General features: G+C 39.1%; 1 protein-coding gene and 1 long non-coding RNA gene across 2 annotated transcripts in view; one reads left to right on the plus strand and one right to left on the minus strand.

The window, feature by feature from the left end:
* The window catches only part of LOC140847783 (uncharacterized), a 158385-nt gene extending 142873 nt beyond the window's left edge, over nucleotides 1–15512 (plus strand). Inside the window, exons 3-4 of the long non-coding RNA XR_012127960.1 lie at nucleotides 12002–12085; nucleotides 15094–15512. This is a non-coding gene — a long non-coding RNA (uncharacterized lncRNA). The remainder of the gene's footprint in view (nucleotides 1–12001; nucleotides 12086–15093) is intronic.
* Nucleotides 1–25202, minus strand: part of GPR158 (G protein-coupled receptor 158) — a 375355-nt gene that overhangs the window by 200311 nt on the left and 149842 nt on the right. The gene's annotated exons all lie outside the window — the stretch shown is intronic.

Raw genomic sequence — 25202 nt, forward strand, 5'->3', positions numbered from 1 at the left:
GCTGCTTTAATTTGTCTGATGGTTCAAGTACAGTTGGAAAATATCCATCATATCATAGATAAATTTTCACAAATGCCTAGGGTGCCTAAATGGTTTTCTTGGCTTCACTGGAGATGGCTGGTAATTATAGATTTGCTTTGTTTATGTCACCGTATTCCTATTATGTTAATATGTGTGTGCAAATTAGTTAGTAGTTTAAAACCTATACATACTTAAGGTACTATACAAGAAGATATGTCAAAGAAATAATCAATCCTCCCAAGTTTCCTTCATATGCTACATCTATAGCTTTTCTTCTTCCTTCCTAATTACAAACCTTAAATAGAATTCGTGCCTCATATCGAATTTACCGAGTATCATAATTCCTCCAGGTGGTAAAGATACCTCGAGACAAGTGCTGGGCATAGAAGCCACAGGGCATAAATCTGCAAAGAAGTAAAAAGCTAACCTTTGCAAACAATATGGCTTCTCTCTCACTTACCAACTCTACATTTCCCTGTATGGCCCCGGAAGATGACTGGTTAGCCAGAGACGGGTAAGATTCCTCAAGGGAGGAACAACCTAAGACAGGCACAGTCGCAGGGGGGCCATCAGGTGAGAATTTGGGGATCAACAGAGGTGAGGCTCAGAACCTCACCCCCCCTGCTTTGAGAGAAATCTTCTGCATCCGTGGATGCCTTGCTGCCCTTGTCTAGCCTGGGTTAATACTTAGTCCATAGGCACACACCTGATCATCTGATCATCTACATTTGCCTTCTTACAGCACTAAACTATGTTTTCTACCTTTATCTTGCATCTACCTACCACTTCAGCATTTTATTAAAAATAAAAATAATAATAATAATAGGAGAAATGTGGGATCAACATATAAATCAAGTACAAAAATCAAATGAATATTCATATTTGACCTGATGGTTTATAGGTCATATTGCATGATCAAAACCGAAAGTTTCTGTGATGAATGCCCTTGTACTGTTCACCATGTAAGAATTTATTCACTCTGTAAGAATTCGTTCACCATGTAAGAACTTGTTCGTTATGCTTCAGAAGATTGGAGACTGACGAGAATTAGGCTTGAGATGGATTAATGATTGTACATTGAGCGTTGACCCCCCTATACTGAATTTTATTGTTGTTAACAACCATTTGATCAATAACTATGAGAGATGCCCTCTCAAAAAAAAAAAAAAAAAAAAAGAAATACCATTAAGTAATCTTTAAAGAAATGAATAATCATTAAAAAGTCTCTGATTAATAATGGGAAATTTTTGGTAGTGCATTCCAAGGCATCTTCTCTTGGCACTCTTCTCTTTAATGTGTTTACCAATGCTTTGGACAAAGTACTGAGATGATGATATTGGAGAGCTAGTGGTCGAGAACATGGGCTCTGGAGTTAGACACTATTTAGTCCCAGATTCACTACTTAATAGCAATGGAACCTTGGGCAAATTACTTAATCTCCTTAAATCCAATTTTTCTTACCTATAAATGGGAATAGTTATACTTCTCATTTCACAGAATTCATTATTTCATGCTTAATGGTGGTTATTATATGCTAGGTATTATTTTTAAACACTTTATAAATAATTCATTTAATCCTCACAGCAACCAGGTAAGCAAATGGGACTGATTATCATCATTCTCAGTTTATAAAAGAGGAGAATGAGAAAGAGACATTAGAAAACTCCTCAGGTCACACATCTAACAAGTGACAGAGTGGAGTTTAGATTAGATAATAGAATGGGCCATCATACTCATAAGTGTTAGCACTCTTTATAGTCATCATCATTGGCATCTAGATTAAAATGCAAGAAGTCAGATTATCTCTATTTGTAGCTAACATTATCTTGTATATAGAAAATCCTATGGAAACAAAAAAACTATTAAAACTAATAATTCAGCATGGGTACAAAATTATAAGGAAAAAATTTATAATGGCATCAAAAGAATAAAATACTTAGGAACAAATTTAACAAAAGAAAAGCAAAATTCATATTCTGAAAACCAAAAACCATTTTGAAAATAAAAAAGACCAAACTAAATGGAAAGACATCTCCTATTCATGGTTTGGAATACTTAATATTGTTAAGATGACAATACCACCCAAACTGATAGACGATGTCCACACAATCCCTACCAAAATCCCAGATGCCTTTTCTTCAGAACTGACAACCTGATCCTACAATTCATAGGGAAATGTAAGAGACCCAGAATAGTAATTTTCAACAATTTCGAAAAAAGAAGATCAAAGTTGGAAGGCCCCCTCTTCCTGATTTCAATACTACAAAGCTACAGTAATCAAGATAGTGTGGTACTGGCATCTGAACAGATACATACAGATCAATGGAATAGAACTGCAGAGTCAAGAATGAAAGCAGTACCTTAATGGTCAACTGACTTTGGATTAAAATGCCAGTATAATTTAATGGGGGTTGGGGGGTGAAAGAACGGTATTTTCAACAAATGGTGCTGTGATAACTGTATATTCACATGCAAAACAATGAAGTTACATTCCTACCTCACACCATATACAAAAATTAACTGAAAAGGAATCAAAGATCTAAATGTAGCAGCTACAACTATAAAAATCTTAAAGGAAAATATAGGGGTAAATCTTCATGATCTTATATCTAGAAATCTATCCTTACATATGACACCAAAGGGATGAAAAAAAAAATTAGGCTTTATCGAAATTAAAATTTTTTTGTGCTTCAAAAAATACCATCAAGAAAATGAAAAGACAACTAATGAAATGGCATAAAATATTTGCAAATTATATATCTGTTATGGGACTTACATCTAGTTTGGATTGCTTCCCTAGTAAATTCAAATAATTCAATTTAACTGTACTTGACAACTTTGATTTCCTATTGGAAAATTAGGAAGATTGAATATCTGAAAAATGACAAAGATATACTGATTTCTGTCACAGAAATTGTGTATCATCACATATTATTACAAGTTCCTATAAATGTTCAGCTTCATGAAGGAAATGTAACCGTGATTTCTAGCAATTTGTTAACACAAAATTGATAGAGTTCCAATGATAATAGGTAAGAAGTACATTTGTAAGTGTAAATAAATACCATGAGTCTATTAAATAAAAAATACTCAGGGAAGAGCCAAGATGGTGGCATTAGTAGAGCAGTGGAAATCTCCTCCCAAAACCATATATATTTTTGAAAATACAACAAATACAACTATTCCTAAAAGAGAGACCAGAAGATACAGGACAACAGCCAGGCTACACCTACACCTGCGAGAACCCAGCGCCTCACAAAGGGGGTAAGATACAAGCCACAGCCCAGCGGGACCCGAGCGCCCTTCACCCCAGCTCCCGGTGGGAGGAGAGGAGTTGGAGCGGGGAGGGAGAGGGAGCCCAGGACTGCTAAATACCCAGCCCTAGACATCCACAATGGGAGCACAGGCACACAGTGCATGGTGAGTTGCATACTAGGGAAACAGGACAGTAAGACCTGTGAGTGGGTCCCCATAGTCAGCGCCCCTGGCCAAAGAAAAGCGAGTGCTTTTTGAAAGTCTTAAAGGGACAAGGGCCTCACAGCTGGATGTAAGTGTACAGGCACACTCAGCCCAGCAGCTGGGAATCCCGGGGACCTCCGAGTGCCCTAAACTCCTGGGTGGTAGTGCATCTCTGAGGCCCCTCATGGTGATAAACAGACTCCTGCCAGTACCCCCTCTGGTGTGGCCCCACAATTGCAGAGCAGCAGCCAGAAAGCAGCCATGCCCACAGCAACTGCACAGAGCTTACTCCACAGCAGCCGGGCAAGAATCACAGACCCCATCTGCGGGCAGCTGCCCAGCACAAGCTGCTAGGGGCCGCCATTCTCCCAAGAGAAGAAGGCCAGAAAATAGCAAGAAGGGAAGTTCTCACAGCCGATATCACTATGAAAAGGCAGAAGAATTTGATCCAGACCAAAATCACAGAGACATCCCCTGAGAAGGAGCTTGGAGAGATAGACCTAACCAATATTCCTGAAAAATAATTTAAAATAAAGGTCATAACCATGCTGATGGTGCTGCAGAGAAAAATGCAAGAGCTAATAGACAAAGTAGGTATGGAGACTACAGAAATAAAACAATCTATACAATGACTTAAAATCAGAATGGATGAGACACAGGAGGCCATTAATGGAATAGAAACCAGAGAACAGGAATGCATAGAAGCTGCTGCAGAGAGAGATAAAAGGATCTCCAGGAATGAAAGAATATTAAGAGAACTGTGTGACCAGTCCAAAAGGAATGATATTTGCATTATAGGGGTACCAGAAGAAGAAGAGAGAGAAAAAGGGATAGAAAGTGTATTTGAAGAAATAATAGCTGAAAACCTCCACAAACTGGGGGAGGAAATAGTCACTCAGACCACAGAAGCACATAGAACTCCCAACAGAAGTGACCCAAGGAGGACAACACCAAGACACATAATAATAAAAATGGCAAAGATCAAGGACAAGGACAGAGTTTTAAAGGCAGCTAGAGAGAGGAAAAAGGCCACCTACAAAGGAAAACCCATCAGGCTATCATCAGACTTCTCAGCAGAAACCTTACAGGCCAGAAGAGAATGGCAAGATGTATTAATGCAATACAACAGGAGGGCCTTGAACCAAGAATACTGTATCCACCATGATTATCATTTAAATATGAAGGAGGGATTAAACAATTCCCAGACAAGCAAAAGTTGAGGGAATTTGCCTCCCACAAGCCACCTCTACAGGGTATTTTAGAGGGACTGCTCTATATGGGAGCATTTCAAAGGCTAAATAGATGTCACCAGAGAAAAATAAAAACACAGCAAAGAAAGCAGACCAACCAAATACTACCTAAAGGCAAAAAATAAAATCAACTACCCACAAAAGCAAAGGAAACACAAAAAGCACAGAAGAAAACATCCAATGTATAAAGAATGGAGGAGGAGGAATAAGAAGGGAGAGAAATAAAAAAATCATCAGACAGTGTTCATAATAGCTCAATAAGTGAGTTAAGTTAGACAGTAAGATACTAAAGAATCTAACCTTGAACCTTTGGTAACCACAAATCTAAAGCCTTTAATGGCAATAAGTACATATCTTTCAATAATCACCCTAAATGTAAATGGACTGAATGCATCAATCAAAAGACACAGAGTAATAGAATGGATAAAAAAGCAAGACCCATCTATATGCTGCTTACAAGAGACTCACCACAAACCCAAAAACATGAACAGATTAAAAGTCAAGGGATCGAAAGAGATATTTCATGCAAACAATAGGGAGAAAAAAGCAGGTGTTACAATACTAGTATCAGACAAAATAGACTTCAAAACAAAGAAAGCAACAAGAGATAAAGAAGGACATTACATAATGATAAAGGGCTCAGTCCAACAAGAGGATATGACCACTATAAACATATATGGACCCAACACAGGAGCACCAGCATATGTGTAACAAATACTAATAGAATTAAAGGAGGAAATAGAATGCAATGCATTCATTTTGGGAGACTTCAACACACCACTCACTCCAAAGGACAGATCCACCAGACAGAAAATAAATAATGACACAGAGGCAATGAACAACACACTAGAACAGATGGACCTAATAGACATCTATAGAACTCTATATCCAAAAGCAGCAGGATAGACATTCTTCTCCAGTGCACATGAAACATTCTCCAGAATAGACCACATACTAGGCCACAAAAAGAGCCTCAGTAAATTCCAAAAGATTGAAATCCTACCAACCAATTTTTCAGACCACAAAGGTATAAAACTAGGAATAAATTGTACAAAGAAAGCAAAAAGGCTCACAAACACATGGAGGCTTAACAACATGCTCCTAAATAATCAATGGATCAATGACCAAATTAAAATGGAGATCAAGCAACATATGGAAACAAATGACAACAACAACACAAAGCCCCAACTTCTGTGGGACGCAGCAAAAGCAGTCTTAAGTGGAAAGTATATAGCAATCCAGGCATATTTAAAGAAGGAAGAACAACCCCAAATGGATAGTCTAATGTCACAATTATTAAAATTGGAAAAAGAAGAACAAATGAGGCCTAAAGTCAGCAGAAGGAGGGACATAATAAAGATCAGAGAAGAAATAAACAAAATTGAGAAGAATAAAACAATAGAAAAAAATCAATGAAAGCAAGAGCTGGTTCTTTGAGAAAATAAACAAAAGAGATAAGCCTCTAGCCAGACTCATTAAGAGAAAAAGAAACAACACACATCAACAGAATCAGAAACGAGAAAGGAAAAATCATGACAGACCCCCACAGAAATACAAGGAATTACTAGAGAATACTATGAAAACCTATATGCTAACAAGGTGGAAAACACAGAAGAAATGGCAACTTCCTAGAAAAATACAACCTTCCAAGACTGACCAAGGAAGAAACAGAAAATCTAAACAAACCTATTACCAGCAAAGAAATTGAAGCAGTAATCAAGAAACTACCCAAGAACAAAACCCCTGCCCAAGAATGATTTACCTCGTAATTTTAACAGACATCCAGAGAAGACATAATACCCATTCTCCTTAAAGTTTTCCAAAAAAAGAGAAGATGAAGGAATACTCCCAAACTCATTCTATGAAGCCAACACCACCCTAATACCAAAACCAGGCAAAGACCCCACCGAAAAAGAAAATCACAGACCAATATCCCTGATGAAAGTAGATGCAAAAATACTCTACAAAATATTAGCAAATTGAATTCAAAAATACATCAAAAGGATCATATACCATGACCAAGTGGGATTCATCCCAGGGATGCAGGGATGGTAAAACATTCAAAAATCCATCAACATCATCCACCACATAAATAAAAAGAAGGACAAAAACCACACGATCATCTCCATAGATGCTGAAAAAGCATTCGACAAAATTCAACATCCATTCATGATAAAACCTCTCAACAAAATGGGCACAGAGGGCAAGTACCTCAACATAATAAAGGCCATATATGATAAAGCCACAGCAAACATCATACTGAACAGTGAGAAGCTGAAAGCTTTTCCTCTGAGATAGGGTACAATACAGGGATGCCCACTCTCCTTACTGTTATTCAACATAGTATTGGAGGTCCTAGCCATGGCAATTAGACAAAACAAAGAAATACAAGGATTCCAGATTGGTAAAGAAGAAGTTAAACTGTCACTATTTGCAGATGACATGATATTGTACATGAAAAACCCTAAAGACTCCACTCCAAAACTACTAGAACTGATACCAGAATACAACAAAGTTGCAGGATACAAAATTAACACACAGAAATTTGTGGCTTTCCTATACACTAACAATTAACTAATAGAAAGAGAAATTGGGAAAACAATTCCATCACAATTGCATCAAAAAGAATAAAATACCTAGGAATAAACTTAACCAAGGAAGTGAAAGACCTATATCCTTAAAACCATAATACACTCTTAAGAGAAATTAAAGAGGACACTAACAAATGGAAACTCACCCCATGTTCTTGGCTAGGAAGAATTAATATCGTCAAAATGGCCATCCTGCCCAAAGCAATATACAGATTTGATGCAATCCCTATCAAATTACCAACAGCATTCTTCAATGAACTGGAACAAATAGGTCAAAAATTCATATGGAAACACAAAAGACCCTGAATAGCCAAAACAATCCTGAGAAGGAAGAATAAAGTGGGGGGGTTCTCGCTCCCCCACTTCAAGCTCTACTCCAAAGCCACAGTAATCAAGACAATTTGGTACTGGCACAAGAACAGAGCCACAGACCAGTGGAACAGAATAGAGCCTCCAGACATTAACCCAAATATATATGGTCAATTAATATATGATAAAGGAGCCATGGACATAAAATGGGGAAATGACAGTCTCCTCAACAGATGGTGCTGGCAAAACTGGACAGCTACATGAAGAGAATGAAACTGGATCACTGTCTAACCCCATACACAAAAGTAAATTTGTAATGGATCAAAGACCTGAATGTAAGTCATGAAACCATATAACTCTTAGGAAAGAACATAGGCAAAAATCTCTTGGACATAAACATGAGTGACTTCTTCATGAACATATCTGCCCGGGCAAGGGAAACAAAAGCAAAAATGAACAAATGGGGCTATATCAAGCTGAAAAGCTTCTGTACAACAAAGGACACCATCAATAGAACAAAAAGGTATCCTAGAGTATGGGAGAATATATTCATAAATGACAGATCCAATAAAGGGTTGACATCCAAAATATATAAAGAGCTCATGTACCTCTACAAACAAAAATCAAATAATCCAATTAAAAAATGGGCAGAGGAGCTGAACAGACAGTTCTCCAAAGAAGAAATTCAGATTGCCAACAGACACATGAAAAGATGCTCCACATTGCTAGTCATCAGAGAAATGCAAATTAAAACCACAATAAGATATCACCTCACACCAGTAGGGATTGCCACCATCCAAAAGTCAAACAGCAACAAATGTTGACCAGGTTGTGGAGAAAGGAGAACCCTCTTACACTGCTGGTAGGAATGTAAATTAGTTCAACCATTGTGGAAAGCAGTATGGAGGTTCCTCAAAAAGCTCAAAATAGAAATACCATTTGACTCAGGAATTCCACTTCTAGGAATTTACCCTAAGAATGCAGCAGTCCAGTTTGAAAAAGACAGACATACCCCTATGTTTATTGCAGCACTGTTTACAATAGCCAAGAAATGGAAGCAACCTAAGTGTCCATCAGTGGATGAATGGATAAAGAGGATGTGGTACATATACACAATGGAATATTATTCAGCCATAAGAAGAAAACAAATCCTACCATTTGCAACAACATGGATGGAGCTACAGAGTATTATGCTCAGTGAAATAAGCCAGGCAGAGAAAGACAAGTACCAAATGATTTCACTCATATGTGGAGTATAAGAACAAAGAAAAACTGAAGGAACAAAACAGCAGCAGAATCACAGAATCCAAGAATGGACTAACAGTTACCAACGGGAAAGGGACTGGGGAGAATGGGTGGGAAGGGAGGGATGAGGGTGAGGAAAAAGAAAGGGAGCATTACAATTAGCATGTATAGTGTGGGGGGGGGCACGGGGAGGGCTGTGTAACACAGAGAAGACAAGTAATGACTCTACAGCATCTTACTATGCTGATGGACAGTGACTGTAATGGGGTTTGTTGGGGGGACTTGGTGAAGTGGGGAGCCTAGTAAACATAATGTTCTTCATGTAATTGTAGATTAATGATAACAACAACAGCAAAAAAAGTCAGCCACAAATGTTAATTATATCAATTGTTCTCTTATATAAGAAAATTTATATTTGGGGTTAAGAACTGGAAACAAAGATGATCATGATGATTGTTGTTTAATAAAATGCTTGTTAAATACTCACTAAATATTTTAACATGAGAACAACTAGATGAAGAAAACAATGAGTTATTTATATAAAAACATATTCATAGTTTCCTAAATTGAGCCTGAATCACTGGGAATTGAGGCAAGATACTCAAGGATTTTCATAAATGAAAGCACTTTGCTCTTCAAACCAAATTTTTTACTTTGTAGACCTGAAAAGATTAACTGGATAGGGCAAATCGCCAGTTTAACATTTTTTAGCCTTCCTTCAGAGGAAAATTCTGTCATTTATAGTGAGTGGAAAACTCTCTTTCAATCCCACAGTAGATACAGCAAACATAAATGTGAGCAAGGGTGCAGATGTTCAAACTCTGAATTTTATATTTCATTCTTAGTTTATGATCCCTACTTTTATTATAAAACATCAGTAATGGATAACTTTAGTAATTTAAAATGGAAAATTTAGCCTGTTTTCTGCTAGATTCAACAGTTCTAACTAGGCTAACTGCACCTTACAAAAGTGTAGGAAATAATAATCATAAAGCACTTTTTAAACACTAAGTGGTACATAAATTAAATAATAAGCTTAAATACTACAAAAATTAACTATTAGATAAAAAATAAAATTTTCTTGCAGAACAATGTATTCTACAGCAGAACTCTATTTGTCCTAATCTGTAGATAGTTGTAGTCATTACTGCTCTTACAGAATTTTAACAAGGCTGTTTAACTGAAGAATAGGTATCATTAGAGCAACCTTGTAATACTAAGAATGTGCAGAAATACAGGCAAAGGTGCAGAATATTAGCTTAGAAAGCACCACTTCACGTTACTTCTTATCTTCTTTCCACATTGTATGTCATTCATTTTATTCCTTTATCTATTTCTTTGAGCATATATTTAATTCTGTTACATCCTTACAATGGCCACATTCAATTCTAAGAAACTTCAGGAAGAATCAGGAAAGTAGTATGTAGAATAGCTGCTCAATGCATGTTCTGCTTCCTGAATTCCTAAAACATAGGTCAAGTACAGCAGACACCAATAAACAAAATTCAGTGTGTAATGCACTGTAAAATTGTCATTAGTCAGCTTTATCCTCTTAGAAATGGAAGAGATCTCTAGGACTGTGCCTATTTATCTGGGACAAGCATCTCTAATGGTGGAGTAGTTTTGTAAGGACGTGTAATTTGACCCTTTGATATTCCATAGGCACTGGTGGTTGAAAAGGCAGAAGCAACGAACATCAGCAAAGCCTTATTAGCCTTTTTTTCTTAATATTATACACTTATTGAAATTATATTCATATAAACATATAAAGAGGCTTGTACTCCACAAAAAAGGCTCTAGAAATTGATACCATTTTAAGGCAAGAATGCATGCCAAGAAATATACTAGAATTTTGCATGAATTTGTTTGCTTATTTTTATTTGCTACCCCAAAGACTCACTTTCTTACCTGACATGATTCAAGGGCTGCCCTGCTCAGCTGCAGGACATTGCTAGCTTGCTGTGACTCTGGTAATGTTAGTTTTTTTACTAACTAAATGGATGACCTTAACTTTATCACTATGGGTTTCACTGGACTGACAGGAAAAATATTTAATGACCACTGTAGCATAGATGCCAAACTGAGAGCAAATGCTGGCCAGAGAGCTGGAGTACCGCCCTGGAGGTCCCCTGCAGAGCGAGGTCCTCTTCTAGTTGGGGAGGTCCAGGGGTTTATGATCCAGAAGCCAGGACTGTGAGAGGTGCTGAAGTAGGTATTTGAGTGATTGCGGGCAGTGGCTTTTTCCCCACAATTAGAAAGAAAAAATCAACCCTACTGGTATGGCATCTTTGATATACCATGCCAGGGTGGTCACTCTTAAAAGCAGCAAGTAACCCCCTGATTAAAATAAAATATGGTAATTCAAACTCCAGGAGATAATAGCTGCCTTTATTCCTTTGTCCCTTGTCCCCTGCCCCCACTTTTTTATGACATCATTTGGTCCAATTCAGGAACTCTGAAATCCCTTCACCTTCATTATGTCCTGTACTGTACGATTTTAATGTTTCGCCATTTGTCCCAGGACAAGCACTGACACCCTGCAACCAGCTCCCTAGGACAATTTACTGTGAAAATAAAGTTGTTTATGTGCCACCCACTGCATTCTGCTGAAGCTGTCACCCAGAGTGGCTTCACCATTTGTCCCTCAGTCTGTCCTAGCTGGAGACACCTTAAAGGGGCCATATTTTATTTCAAATGTTAGATATCCTACTTAAAGCAGAGAAAACAAAGACTTAGGCAGAATCCCAGGATGCCTTTTTTTTGTTTGTTTGTGGTGATTATTCTTTTTTGGGGGGGTATCATTAATATACAATTACATAAGCAACATTGTGGTTACGAGATTCCCCCCATTATCAAGTCCCCACACATACCCCATTACAATCACTGTCCATCAGTGTAGTAAGATGCTATAGAATCACTACTTGTCTTCTCTGTGTTGTACTGCCTTCCCCATGTCCCCCTACATTATGTGTGCTAATCGTAATGCCCCTTACTCCCCTTCTCCCTCCCTTCCCACCCTCCCTCCCCAGCCCCTTTCCCTTTGGCAACTGTTAGTCCATTCTTGGGTTCTGTGATTCTGCTGCTGTTTTGCTCCTTCAGTTTTTTCTTTGTTCTTATACTCCACAGATGAATGAAATCATTTGGTACCCAGGATACCTTCTCTTTACAAGCATAACCTGTGCATAGGAGAGATGCAGCATGAAAGCACAGGTAGGATGCCAGGCTTTCTCTGCCAGAAAATCCCTGTTCAGTCTCATAGACTCTGCACAGGTCTCACCTTGTCTGTGAAAGATTCTCCATCTCATCTAGGAAGAGCTGATTATTTTCTCTTAGCATTTTGGCTGCATTTCTCTTATATAGTTTTATAATATTCATAAGCACCTAGCAACTAAGTATTTGTTGAGTGAGCTACTGAATGAAAAAAATTGAAGTCCAGGAAGTAAAAAGACTATGACAAGCATAAGTATATAAAAACACATATTCTTGTTTCATACAGGGGACAAGGAAAGAAAGGCAGACAGATCCTAGCAAAGGTAAAGGAGAGAACATTAACTGACTCTCACCCTCCAGCATTCAGGTCTAGTCCTGAAGCAACTGTTTTCTGTCCAAGGCAACCAATTCTTAGAAAACAATAGGGAGTAAGAAAGTTTGGCTTCCTTGACAGTACACGATTCCTGAAATATGGGCATGAAAGGCCTTCCTTCCCCTCACCATCCTCGTCCTCATCATCCCACTTCTAATTCTGGCCTAATCCTTTTAAAGTAAGCATATCAAACTGGCCAATGGGCTGAGTCAAGAAAATGGTGTTGTAGCTCTACAAACAGCACCTTTAATACTATGCTCACATGTAAAGGGCAGGTTAAAGAGAAGTGAAAAAAGAAAGATAGCAATTGACAGGAATTTTGATTTATCTGGATATGGAATAGTGTCAATGTGTTAGCTAGAGAAAAAGGGTCCAAGGGTCATTTTACATAGTACATCTATGTCCCACTTCTGTGACTTGAAATGGGCTCCCCTATCGATAGGTGGACATGCAAGTTGGGTTACAGAAGAGGCACTTTTTGGAGGAGATTAGAGACTTGTTATATGTGCATTCCAGTAGCAGTCTGCTTTTGGCTTCACCAAGGAAGACAAGCATTAAGTCTCTCTTTCCTTGGCAATATGGAATGCTAAGTAGGGCCAACAGCATTTCCCCATTAACTTCATCCACTAGTGTACTCTTTGTAGCTTCTTAACCATTATTATTGTAACCTGTTTATGCAAAATTGTAAATACTTATTAGTGAGAATGTAAAATTTTTTTCTAGTAAATGAACAATATACAATGTGACCTTCTTTCCATCCTTCCTGAAATACCATTTCTAGAAAATATTTGTAGTAACAATATGAATAGCCTTTTATGTTTCTCTTGTTGGCATGAATTTGTATCTCATACATAAAAGAATAATCAGAATGGTAGCAGGTCACCTATAAAGGCTGCCTACCCAAGATTTTCAGGAGTCATCTTAAAACCTCTGACCACTCACTTGAAACAGGAAAATGATACAATCTGCTCATCAGACATCACAATTTTGAAGAAAAAAGCAGCTAGAGAACAGGAACATTCAGGGAGAATAATTCAAAGCAAACAGAATAAACCAGAGAATAGAATAATTCAGAGAGCTACATTCACTCCTTGACAGCTTTCAGGAAGGAATAGGCCCAGAGCCCTAAGTGATGGCCATCAAGTGTGGAAGAAGGCACATCCCTACCACCACAGGCACCAAGGTTCTTCAACGGACATTCACACCAAAGAGTTAGCCCAGCAGTTCAAAGTAGGCGACAAAAAGATTGGGTGTTGACAATGATGACAGTGGGGACAACAGGGCAGAGTAGAGTCAGGACCATACTTCTCACACTGACACTGTCCTAAGAAGCTGGATGGCGTAGTCAAGGGATTTGGCTTGCATGTTCTTCAGCTTTTCCATCTACAAAATGAAAACCAGAACTGGATCACATAATCACTAACATCATTTTCAATTTGAAATGCCACAATCCTTCTGAAAAGTTCAAAATACTAGGTAAAGATACATAAAAATATTGGGGAAATATAACACATGAATAAATGATTAAAATATGTAGTCTATGCCATTATTTGCACCCCAGAAGGAGTGTCTTCTGGTTTTCTAGACAGCCTTTATTTGAAAAAATAAACTAAGCATTTTTGAGCTTCTAACAAATGCCAAATACAAAATGGTATTGATGAGAAAGATGGCTTTAATAGTGATGATAGGATTTATGATTACTAATAATGCATTAGGCTTCCTAAAGTGGTATGTACGCCCCTAAAAGACATCCACAACCTAATTCCTGGAACCTATCAATGTTACTTTACATGGCAAAAGCTACTCAGCGGATGTGACTGAATTAAGGTCCCTGAGATGGGGAGGTTATCCTGGATTAGCAAAGTGAGTCTAATCTAATCACAAGGGTCCTTGAAAGTGGAGAACCTTTCCTGGCTGTGTTTAGAGCAAGTCATGACTACAAAAGAGGGGTCAGAGGAATGCTACACTTCTTGCTTTGAAGATGAATGAAAGGGCCCCTGATCTAAGACATGGGGAAGGCCTCCAGAAGATAGAAAAGACAATGGAACCTTCTCTCACAGAGCCTCCAAAAAAGAATGCCTGTAGCCCAGTGAGACCCATATTAGACTGTAAGATTATAAATTTGTGTTGTTTTAAGACACAAAATTTGCAGCAATTTGTGACAACACCAATAAATAACTAATACAGGCACAATGCTTGGTACCTTACAAACATCCTCAACAAAATCCTATGAGATAGGAATTATAAAATATGAGACAACTGGGCCTTATGCAGTTTAATTTTTCCAAGGTAATACAACTTATGAAAATCAAGCCTGTATTTGAGCTTGGGTATATCTGAGTGCACATCTGTGTTTGTGTTTTCAGCCTGCTGCTCTAGCTTCTCCCTCCTGTTTTAGGTACTTTGGCGGACACTAGAAAACACAACCTAGGCTTTCATCATCTGTTGAAATGACTTGGTTTAAGCTTTGTAACTCAAAATTCTGACATAGCTTCTTCATTTTTGCAGGAATTTTTCCCAATCTGAAGTCTTTATTGGTAACAAAACAAGGATGAATTCAACCTTGCCTTTAGAAACATAGCACCTTGTATATTTACCAAACTGCATTTTGATTACTTTTTTTTTTTTTACCTAGGTGTCTCATGGGAAGAATGGAATACCTTGGAAAAAGACCTGAGGAATCTATAAGGAACAGATATGCCTGGGATGACTTGGAGGAGTTAAATGTGCACCTAAGGACACTTACAAAATGAAATGTGCCATCTTGTCTGCTTGATTCCACCTTTGTTTATAAAAATTATTTTTTTTAAAATAATTAATTCTTTCAGACACACAGATGTTTGTTTATAAGGAACACATGAATTGTGAGGTGCTAGGAATAATTCCTAAATGTGTGTTAAAGTGTTTTTGCCTTCTGGGGGGGAGTGTGGACAGGTGACTTACTCTCTCGAATAACTTCACAACCATGAGAGTTAAAAGGGAATGAAGTTTTATCTAGCTCTTTTGTCTTCCCAGAACAATATTTCTTTGTTCAAAATAAAGTAATTGTGAGAGCACCCAGAAAGACGAGAGCTTTGTAAGAACTAAAATATGGTAGTTTGAGACCCTTTTCTTAGTGGTAATTTGGTGAAAAAGAAACTTCATTTTATATGGCATATATAAGCACAGCCTTGTTAAATCCATTTAGGCTCAGCCTGGGTCAGTAGTAGCTCAGCTCCACATCCTAGACTTAGATATGCTATATTTAAACTCCAGTTTCCTCATTATCTTGGGTGCCTTCTGCTCAGGGTGTTCTAGAAGCAGCACAAACCGCTTATGGGGATTTAATCTAACACTTTTCTAGATACCATTTCCCCAGCCCCTCTCCTCCAAACCCCCACATGAATGTCTTGCTGCCTGATGCCCTAGCATTGCTAGAATGGATTAGGATACCCTATACTCATTTAGGGGCTTTCTGGGATGGAATTAGTAATTTGGGCTACCTCTGCCTTGGTTTCCCTATTTATAAAATAAGGAAAGCCCTTGTTAAGACATCTTACATAGCTGAAGCACTAGTTTACAATGGTGGAAAACAAAAGGAGGCAGCAAAATTTGATTTTCACAAGAGAAATATAGCTAACATTAATGACCTCATAAGGAAAAAAAGAAAAAAATAAGATGTGTAACATCATTAGTACACTTGTATTATTAATGGTCATAAATGATAAGGATTATAAAAATGGACCTGATATCTCTCCATGCTTAATCAGCAACTCTTTTACTTCTTTCCCTTGCAATATTTTAATGTGGCTTAGGTTAAAATTTATGCTTCATAAAAATACAAATGGCTACATTACAGAAGTACCAGAAATATGGCTATTTTCCAGGCTTAGGTTTAGGATTCACATGGGGTACTCTTGTTTGTCTAGATTTCACAAGAGATCAAAGTACTACAAAGACTTCTTTAACTTTTGTTCCATGACAGATGTCAGAAATCCTGTCAAGAACCTTGCCACACAGTAAGATGGGCAATGAAAGGCCTCCATCAGAGAGAGGCTTAGTGGAGCCCCCACTGGTCAGCCAGCAGGAGGGTCCTTTTTTGTCTGCCAAATGCTGTCTGACAGAACCACTAAGGAGTATGTTAGATGGTCTGCTGTGGCAATACAGGAAAGATGGAGTCTGTCCCTGTTACTTGGCAAATGGACACTGGTTTCCATCTCAAGACAGGATCAAGTCTAGGAAACAGCATTCATTTTTGGAGAAGGCAACTGCATTACTTGCATATAAAAGCTATGAAGAAAACTGGCATTCCTATACTTAATGATGGTGTAAAGGCTTCATGTTTAGACATTTAAATTTTATAACATAATGCATCTAGAATTTTTTATAAAGGATTTGTCAATGAATGGATCAAACCAGAAATCAAGTAGAGTCTGAGATTCCGCATTTTTTTTTAAAAAAATCAAGGTAATTTGTTTTTAATTTGATCTACAGCCCCAACAAAATAACAACAAAGAAAATACTTCCAGTGAATTCTCCATGTCTTTATATCTTGAGATCTATTTTGAACTTAATGCTGCACAATATGAAGAATGTTTCCAGCTGGTGAACCTTTAAAGCGATGAATTCTGATGAATGTCCCTTCTGAAGAATGCCATGCACAGAGCAATAATGGAATTTAGATAGTAATGAAAGTGAATGTGACCCAGTGGCTTCAGATTAGTGGAGGTCTTTGGTTATTATACTCCAGCCTTTAAGACTGATGTCTTTTATGCCTATTGATCTTAAGTAAAACAACTAATTTAATAGCACCTCTCTCTTTAGTGAAATGATAATGAGAATTTTTCTATTTTGGGGGAACATGCAGAAAACTTTCAAGGACCCAAAGTCTATAGTGCCTACATGTCTTGTAGTAAGATAAATAATCACTTCCTAGGAGCCATGTAAGTTAAATAAAGGTTTTCAAAAAACAGTCCATGGAGCATGTGCTTCAGACCTGTCAGGGGTGCTTGTCAAGCTTTCTGGGACCCATTTAGATCCATTAATTCAAAATATTTTGTGAAGTAAATCCAGGAATCTTAACTATTTAAAAGCATCTTAAATAACCTTGATGTATTCTGAAGTTTTAGAAACAACTAGACAAGATTTTGACAAATCCAGGATGACTTGTAAAATCATTAACTCTAGGATATTTTTTTTTAGGAGAGCAAGGCAGAGACTTTTACTTAGAGATAAAGCGAGAGGACAGAGCTCCTGGCTCATGCTGGGAGGGGACAAGAGAGACCTGGGGTGGTGTACTGTCTAGGGGTTTTATTGGCAGTTGAGAGACAAAGGGCTAGGGATGCACACCTGCTGAGAGGTCCCAAAATGTTTATCTTTGAAGGGACCTTAAGTTTCTTATTAGTCTTCCAGGTTATTTACAAGAAATTTACTGCTCTGATTTCCTCTCAGGATGGCAGCTTTGGGGTCTGGGAGACTATCAATCAAGACTGCCTGCTTTGCTCCCAAGGTGGTTGAGTTATTGTCTGTTTGTTACAGAGTATTACTTTTTTAACTAATTGGGTTTTAAAAATGCAATCTTATCTTCAAGATGGAATCCTTCCTGTTTTTACTGTGTTGTTTTGGGCTTGCTTACATTGCCCAGGTTGCAATCACTTGATTAGGGTTGGAGGAGGAAAAGCAGCACCTGGGTAAAGTCAGAAAAATAAACTGGGCCCCCTAGCAGGTCAAAGCAAATCTCACAATGGATTATATTGCTTTCTTTTTTCCAGAGGCCTCACCCTACTCTGTCTAAGCCCATGGTGCCTGTTTCATTCCCGCCTCTACAGATGGAGACCCTAGCTGCTGCTAGGGGAAAGGCGTTGACGACTGCTCTGGTTACTTCATGCTGAGAGGGGACACAGTAAAGGGCACAGTTAGGTCTTCATCACTGGTCAGTCGAGAGGGCCTCAGATGATGGGCACTTCTATGTTGGGTTCCATTTTCATAAACATTCGCAGTTTTATGGCTTCAAAAGGATTTAGAAAACCAGCTCCATATCGTAGTAGTAGTAGTCCATGGGACTTCTGGGCCTGATAAAGCTTGGACTTGCTTTCGGAGGCCCTGGAGTGAATTAGAGACATTTTGTGAATAATTTGGAATGTATACACAACACTCAACATTAATTATAGCACAGGTCCCCACTCTGTGCTGCTGTTAAGATGTCTAGTGCCATTTTATTTTGTATAACTGCTTGGTGCATTAGTTTAACTTTAGTATTAAGGCCTTTTGAGTAAAATTGGTGAAGGATTTGATATGCCAAATTACATATTCTAAACAAAGAAATGGTATAAAAATGGAAGCTAGGTGATCAGACCAATGAAGAACACTGCTAGTCCATTGATATTGGATGCTTGGGAAGTTTGCAGGGTGTGGGATGTTCTTAACCCAACGTCCTTGCAACCAAGGAAATCCCAGAGTGCACCTCCCTATCCACCCTGGAGGGAGCCATGGTCAGAGATTAGTTCCACACAGCCAGTGAGTGCAGTTCGGGGCTGGCCAAAGGATACCAGGGCAGGTTGTCCAATCTGTGACAAGTCAATCTGTAACCTGTTACATATGTGACCAGTGGTTTTTGGGAAGCCAGCCTAAATATCAGGTGAAGCTTGGGCAATGGTATCAGAAGAGTTTCTTAGCTCCCAGCAGAGGGAAGCCTTTTGATTTAAGCATACTGCCATTGGAGTAACCTAAAAGTACTCGTCCCAGACTTGAAAAAATCTACCCTTATATTTGTGATTATTTGCATGAAGAATTGGCACATTGGAGGCATTTTGCAGTTGAGGTAGAGCTATAATGGTAGTTAAATTCTTTGTAGCATCATGGAAGGGGAATTCATGCCCATTAACTTATTGAGACTGTAGGCATGAGATACTTTGATAAAACAATTAGAAAACCCTTTGCAATCCTTCAACATTAAAAGCAAACTAATAGTTTAAGAAAACGTTGTCCTTTTAACAAACAGAAAACAAAATTCTAACTTTGCTGTGTACTTGATATCAAGACTCATTTGCTTTATTCTCACATAGCATGACTATATCAAATTCTTCCAAACTTTCTACAAGTTTCTTTTATGTTCAGAATTCTCCCTCTTCAAATAACCAGCTGCACTTTAGAACAAAGTTACCTTCTTTTACCCTTAATAAAGTGCATTTCCATTCCTTATACCTTCTCTTAACAAAACACACATCTTTTCTAGCATGCAGAGATGTTTTTCTTATTGTTTTAAGTCTTTTTAATTAGGACTTAAAACCATTAGAAAGTTGTTTTCAGTGAACCTGAGAAGTAATCTATTGTAAACTGTTACACTAGCATTCTTAGGATTGGCAAACTTATGAACACATTTTATAATTTCTGGAAATGTGTTTTACAGCACAATTTCTCAGTAAGCACAAAATATATCCATTTAGCAAAACTTTAAGGTTTTAGATTACCACAAAGATTTTCAAGCCCTTTGTAGGTATACACTCTGTAATGTACACTTTAACACACAATTATTAAGAAGTTCAGTTACTACACTTATTTAAGTTCACTCACTTGTTCTTAACAACATGCTAGATTACTTGCAAAACCTTCACTAAACATGACAAAGTCAAGCCTCTCTTTAAGCATTTTTTCTTTTGAAAGATTTAAGCCAGGCTGTATTGCAGATGATAAATTTCTGTCTCAGGGAGTCTAGCTTAAAAATCCCCCAATTTTTGAGGATAATGATGAACCCAGTAAGTAGAACAGATTTCCAATAAAAGGATTTAGAAGACCAATTTTATATTGTAGTAGTCCATAGGACTTTTGACCATTTTCCTTCCTTGGGGCAAAATAAATTTAGCCACATAACCTTATTATATTGCATACTTCTCTCCGGGGCCAAGCCTCTCTAATCAGAGCATTTGTATTGAGGCCAGGCTTGTGTGCAGAAAATAAGGCACTTCTTTTCAAGGTTTGGGGATCAAATTGCTCCCAACCCTTTAGAATGCAAGAGAGAAAGAAGACAGGTGTGCAACACCAGGTTGGCCTTTTCTGTGAGGGCGTCCCTTCGCCTTGGAGCCTGGGTGACAGTGGTTAATAACCTCCTCTGCCAGGCCTACTGGACTTAACCACTCCTTATCTGCATGGCCTGTACCTTGCCTTGATTCCCCTCTTGCCTTCCCACTAAGTAAGAGTCGCCTCAGAACTGTGGATCTAGTGGGGACCTCATCAGTATGCTCTTACTTTACGCCTTCTGGGAGTCCTGATCCAGACCCTAGTTTCTCTGCACAGGCTTTAGCATAGTATACTCAGGATCATTCTTTGAGAGGCCTCTGCCTGATAAGAGCAGGGACTGTGTGACTTCTCGCTGCCAGAGCCATGGTCAGTCAGAGTCACAAGCCTGTTCCACTTCCCTGGGGGCTGCAGAAAAAGAAATGCCATACCTCTGGATGACTGCCTCTGAGGAAGAGAGGTCAATACAGTAGAGCCATTTATATGTTGGAGTCAGTTTGCAGCTTGACTAGTCACAAACTTACATAGGAGAAAGTGGCATGGAGTCCCAAAAGGACTGCTTCAAATGAGGAGCAGGGGAACTTTTTCTAAGGCCAAAGATAAAATTCAGACAGAGGCTGCCATGGACAGTTAGGAAGTGGGGGTGCGTCTATTAAACACCAGTTTCTGCCACTGCCTGGGAATTATCCTACTAGTCACCCACTGTAAGAAATTTGACCTGTCAGAAAGAGGTTGGGGGTCATCTGCGAATCTTGCATAGGCAGCAGCCTAGCCCAAGGTTCACTCGGCACCAATGGATCAATCGGCCAGAGCCAAGATCCAAGGACCACTGTCTATTAGTCCGATCTTGCCTCCAGAGTCAACAGATTAGGACAGGAAAGTAGGAAATCGGCTCAGCCACTCACCGACATTCCTGCCTGGAGGCAAGGGGATCAAACGAGCGGCAACATCAGGAAACCTTTCACCGGAGACTTAAGACTGGTAGCAGATGCTAGTTCTAAGTGGTTAATGGGTGCCCAGACACATTTTTATAAGATAAAAAGTACAGCATTTAGTCAGGAATAAGAGTGAAGTGTAGATCTCCTACCTTGCGGTGGTGGGCATTGGGTTCCACGAAATTGATGAAGTTAGAGGCATACATAGAGCATGTAAAGAAAATAAAGAGCACCCCTGCCTCACTCAGAGGCCAGGGTGGCCTGAAGAAGCAGGCTGGAAGTCAGAGAGAGACGCTCCTCACGGATCCCCTGTCGGGCTGTCGGGGTCTGATTCCAGACACGCGGGCCTTTGAGAAGCTGCTGAAGTGTAGCCTCAACCTAGACTCTCGCAGGTGACCACGGCCTTCCTCAGTCCCTTGCATCCAAGGAGATGCCTCTGAAGGGGAATCCTGGCCTCCACTCAGGAGACTTTCCCAGCTTCCAAGGGAGATGGGGGACCCACTGAGGGAGACGCAGGGGAACCTGTCGCTTGAGACTTTGAGAACGGCAGCCTGGATAGTCCCATTTAAGGGGCTGACAAGTGCCCGATGTTGTGTGCCGTAGCCGGCATCCTTGTACAAAGAGAGTGAAAGAAAAAGTCAGGCTCAGATGCCAATACTCACCTCTGAAGTGATCCCAGATGAAACCCCAAAAATGATGCTGGGTTCTTGTGTGTGGAGCCAAAGAATGAACTTTGCAAACACCCAAGGTAGGAGAGCCAGGGAGAGGCTTTTCTTTGGAGATAAAACAAGAGGACAGAGCTCCTGGCTTGTGCCAGGAGGGGACAAGAGAGTCCCCTAATTCTAGGATTTTATGACCCAACTAGAAGGAGAGCCATACATTAAATAAGTCAGGTGGCGTAAAATTAGTTATATCATCTCTGTAAACAGCATTATTGAATTATGCTAGCAGATTTAGGCAATTTAATATCTTCATAGTGTTACAGAAAATACTGGAAAACCTGGACTGGATCACTGATGAAAAAACCAAGTGGCACTCGGAGGTCTTGGAGAGTTGAGGATTTATTTTACACCGCTGGGCTCAGAGGGGAGTCTTCTCCCAAGGTCTGAGCCCTGAGCACAAGCAAGGGGAGCAATTTATATTATTTTGATATGTGGCATTTTGGCTGCGCAGGGCAAAAGAGGAGCCTGGAAGAGAGGAGGAGGGAGCTGGGGGTGCTTTGCCAACTGGAGGGAAAAAGCGGGTTGCTGACATTGACAGTTGTGTTGAATATTTTCCTTATCAACACGAATATACAGATAGTAATAGATGTCATCAAAACAGGTCTTTTATATTCAATTTTAAGTGGTTGAAGCAAAACTAAATGAATTGGAAATCTTACCAGGTTTTCGTCATCTGCTTACTCTCTTCCTCCTCTAATTAAGTTTAAATTTAGAAGCAAGAGTCATGGTTTCATTCACCTCTTAATGGCTGAACATCAAATTTTAGAAATTCTGGGTATTTGGGGATTGCTTAAAGAAGCAAACGATGTTCATTTCCAATACCTGAGAAGATTGAAAGGGGCTAACAAGGCATCTTGAATTCATCTCCTTATGACCCAAACCTAAATCTCACTCTCCTAGAAAACAGGAAATTTGCTAGTCATCTGAACAAAGACTCATTTTGCTCAAACCAGAGACTTTCATTGATATGATGAATATCTATCAGAAGACAAGATGTAGTCCCTTCCTTAGGTAGAGACCCACTTACCCCTGGCATACTCCCTATGGGGCCGAGGCTGGCACGAGGAGCTTCTCTTTACAACAGGTAGATGCATTAAAATCAAGAAGTAAACAAAAACATGAGCCTTGTGATAGATAATATGAGTTATCTGGAAAAATAAAAGCACTTAGTCTTCATTCTTACACTATAGTTCATATACAACAAGGCCAGGGTAGGGGGGAAGTAGTAATCCCTGTTCCTATATGACTACAGAAGGCTAGAATTCCAGAGACAGTGAGAATAATTGTGTAAAACAACAGAAAGGATTACATTTTTTTCTCCCAGAATACACACCTAAACTTTAATGTGATTCTGTAAGGATGGTAAAGTTCAGGTGCTTTTTATTTCCTTTGTTGCAATTTTATGTCCCTTCCAAAATGTTATAAAAAGTAAGAGTTGAAAAGATAATCAGTTATTTGGAAAAGCAGTCTTTGTGAGTTATTAAATAAAAAAATATTGGTATCAGGGTCCAAGGAAGGCAAGAGACTACAGAGCTGAAGAAACAATAATATGGAACAGGAGAGGGGACAAGGTAAGTCAGTGGGGAGTAGCAGCAGACATAGAGGGTCACTGCTAGCATCAAGGGTTTAAATGCTCCCTTCAGTGTTTAAAGGGTTAGGGACAAGGTATACATCTCAGGTCTTAATGATGAAAATAAAGGGGAAGAAATAAGAACTTTATGAGTAACTTAGTATCCTATCTTAGAAGGCTACTAACAAAGGAATAAAACAAATTATATGCTCAGACAGATGTGTATGCTCAATATCAATAAGATTTGGAGGTATGGTATATTTGTATCACCAAAGATTATAGAAGAGAAAATAATTCAAAAGCACTAAGTACCAGGAACTCTGTCAATTAAATTACAGTTGGTTATGAAGAGGAAAGGGGAAGTATTTAAGGGGAGTAGGTACCAGAAATTGGGTCCTTAATAGAGTTAGGTTTTTCATTTGTTTGGGTGGTTTTTTATTTTTCAGAATATACATTAAGGATGGACTGAACTGTGGATAAATGCTTCAAAGATTGGCACAGATCTGTAAAATGGTATCAGGCTAATATCTATAAGGTGGTGTCAGGCTAGAATAAATAAGACTTGGTAGAAAAATATTAAAAAGGTTTATGAAGGAAAGAAGGAAATTATTGGTTTGCTTATGACAAAAAAGAGAATAAAGGAATTTCTACTGCTGGTAAAATGGTGGCCCAGTTACTCTGATGGGCACTCCCAGTACAAGTAAATCCACAATAACCTGTATGGATGCAGTTTGCTTGCAGAGCCTCCCTGCTGTTTTACCAGAGCCTTTAGGAGAACTAGACCTGGAAGGATAATCAGGCCTCCCTGGAGGATGGTCCTCAGCCAGGAACCCTAAGTGCCTGGATTAAGCCACTGATAAGTCACATAAATGAGTCCAGGGGGACCATGGGAATCCTGCTTATAACCTGAGCTTGGATCTTCTCCAGCTGTTTCTACTGTCCTTGAACCACTGATACATACATAGCAGGAGGTGTTGGCAATAACACACCACCACCCTGCTCACAACAGGGCTTAAGTTATCAGGGCTTATTTGGGTATCCATCACCATCTTGGCTAGTGAAATTATTAAGTCTTGTTGGTTTGGGAAGGCTTGAGGAAGGTCCAAGCCTTTTGGTACCTATAAGGCCACCACAAGGGGCATGTGGGACAAGGGGGACTTCATTTTGGGCTTGCAAATCCACCATTATTGGAGCTTGCCACCTCTAGCCACTGCTGCACTGATTTCCATCAGAGAGTTGTGCCAGAGGCATCTGTGGGAATGAGAAAAGGAAAAATCAATGCTCCCCTCTCTCTTTTCCTCCACAAACTCCTGAGGAGAGATCCTTCTTTCCAGTAACAGGGGTGAAGTTTACCCAGGAGCAGCTGCCCAGACTGTCCCAGTCCCAAGACTACAACTTCTGCAGAGATTCGTTGCCCCTGTTGCTTGACCCAAACATTTCATCCTCAGTCATTCAACCAAGAAGGGGGCACATTCTGAAAAAATTTGACATATTCCATATTATTACCCACTTATATTGAGGAATC

The sequence above is a fragment of the Manis javanica genome, chromosome 2 (genome assembly GCF_040802235.1).
Source record: "Manis javanica isolate MJ-LG chromosome 2, MJ_LKY, whole genome shotgun sequence".
NCBI classification, from domain to species: domain Eukaryota; kingdom Metazoa; phylum Chordata; class Mammalia; order Pholidota; family Manidae; genus Manis; species Manis javanica.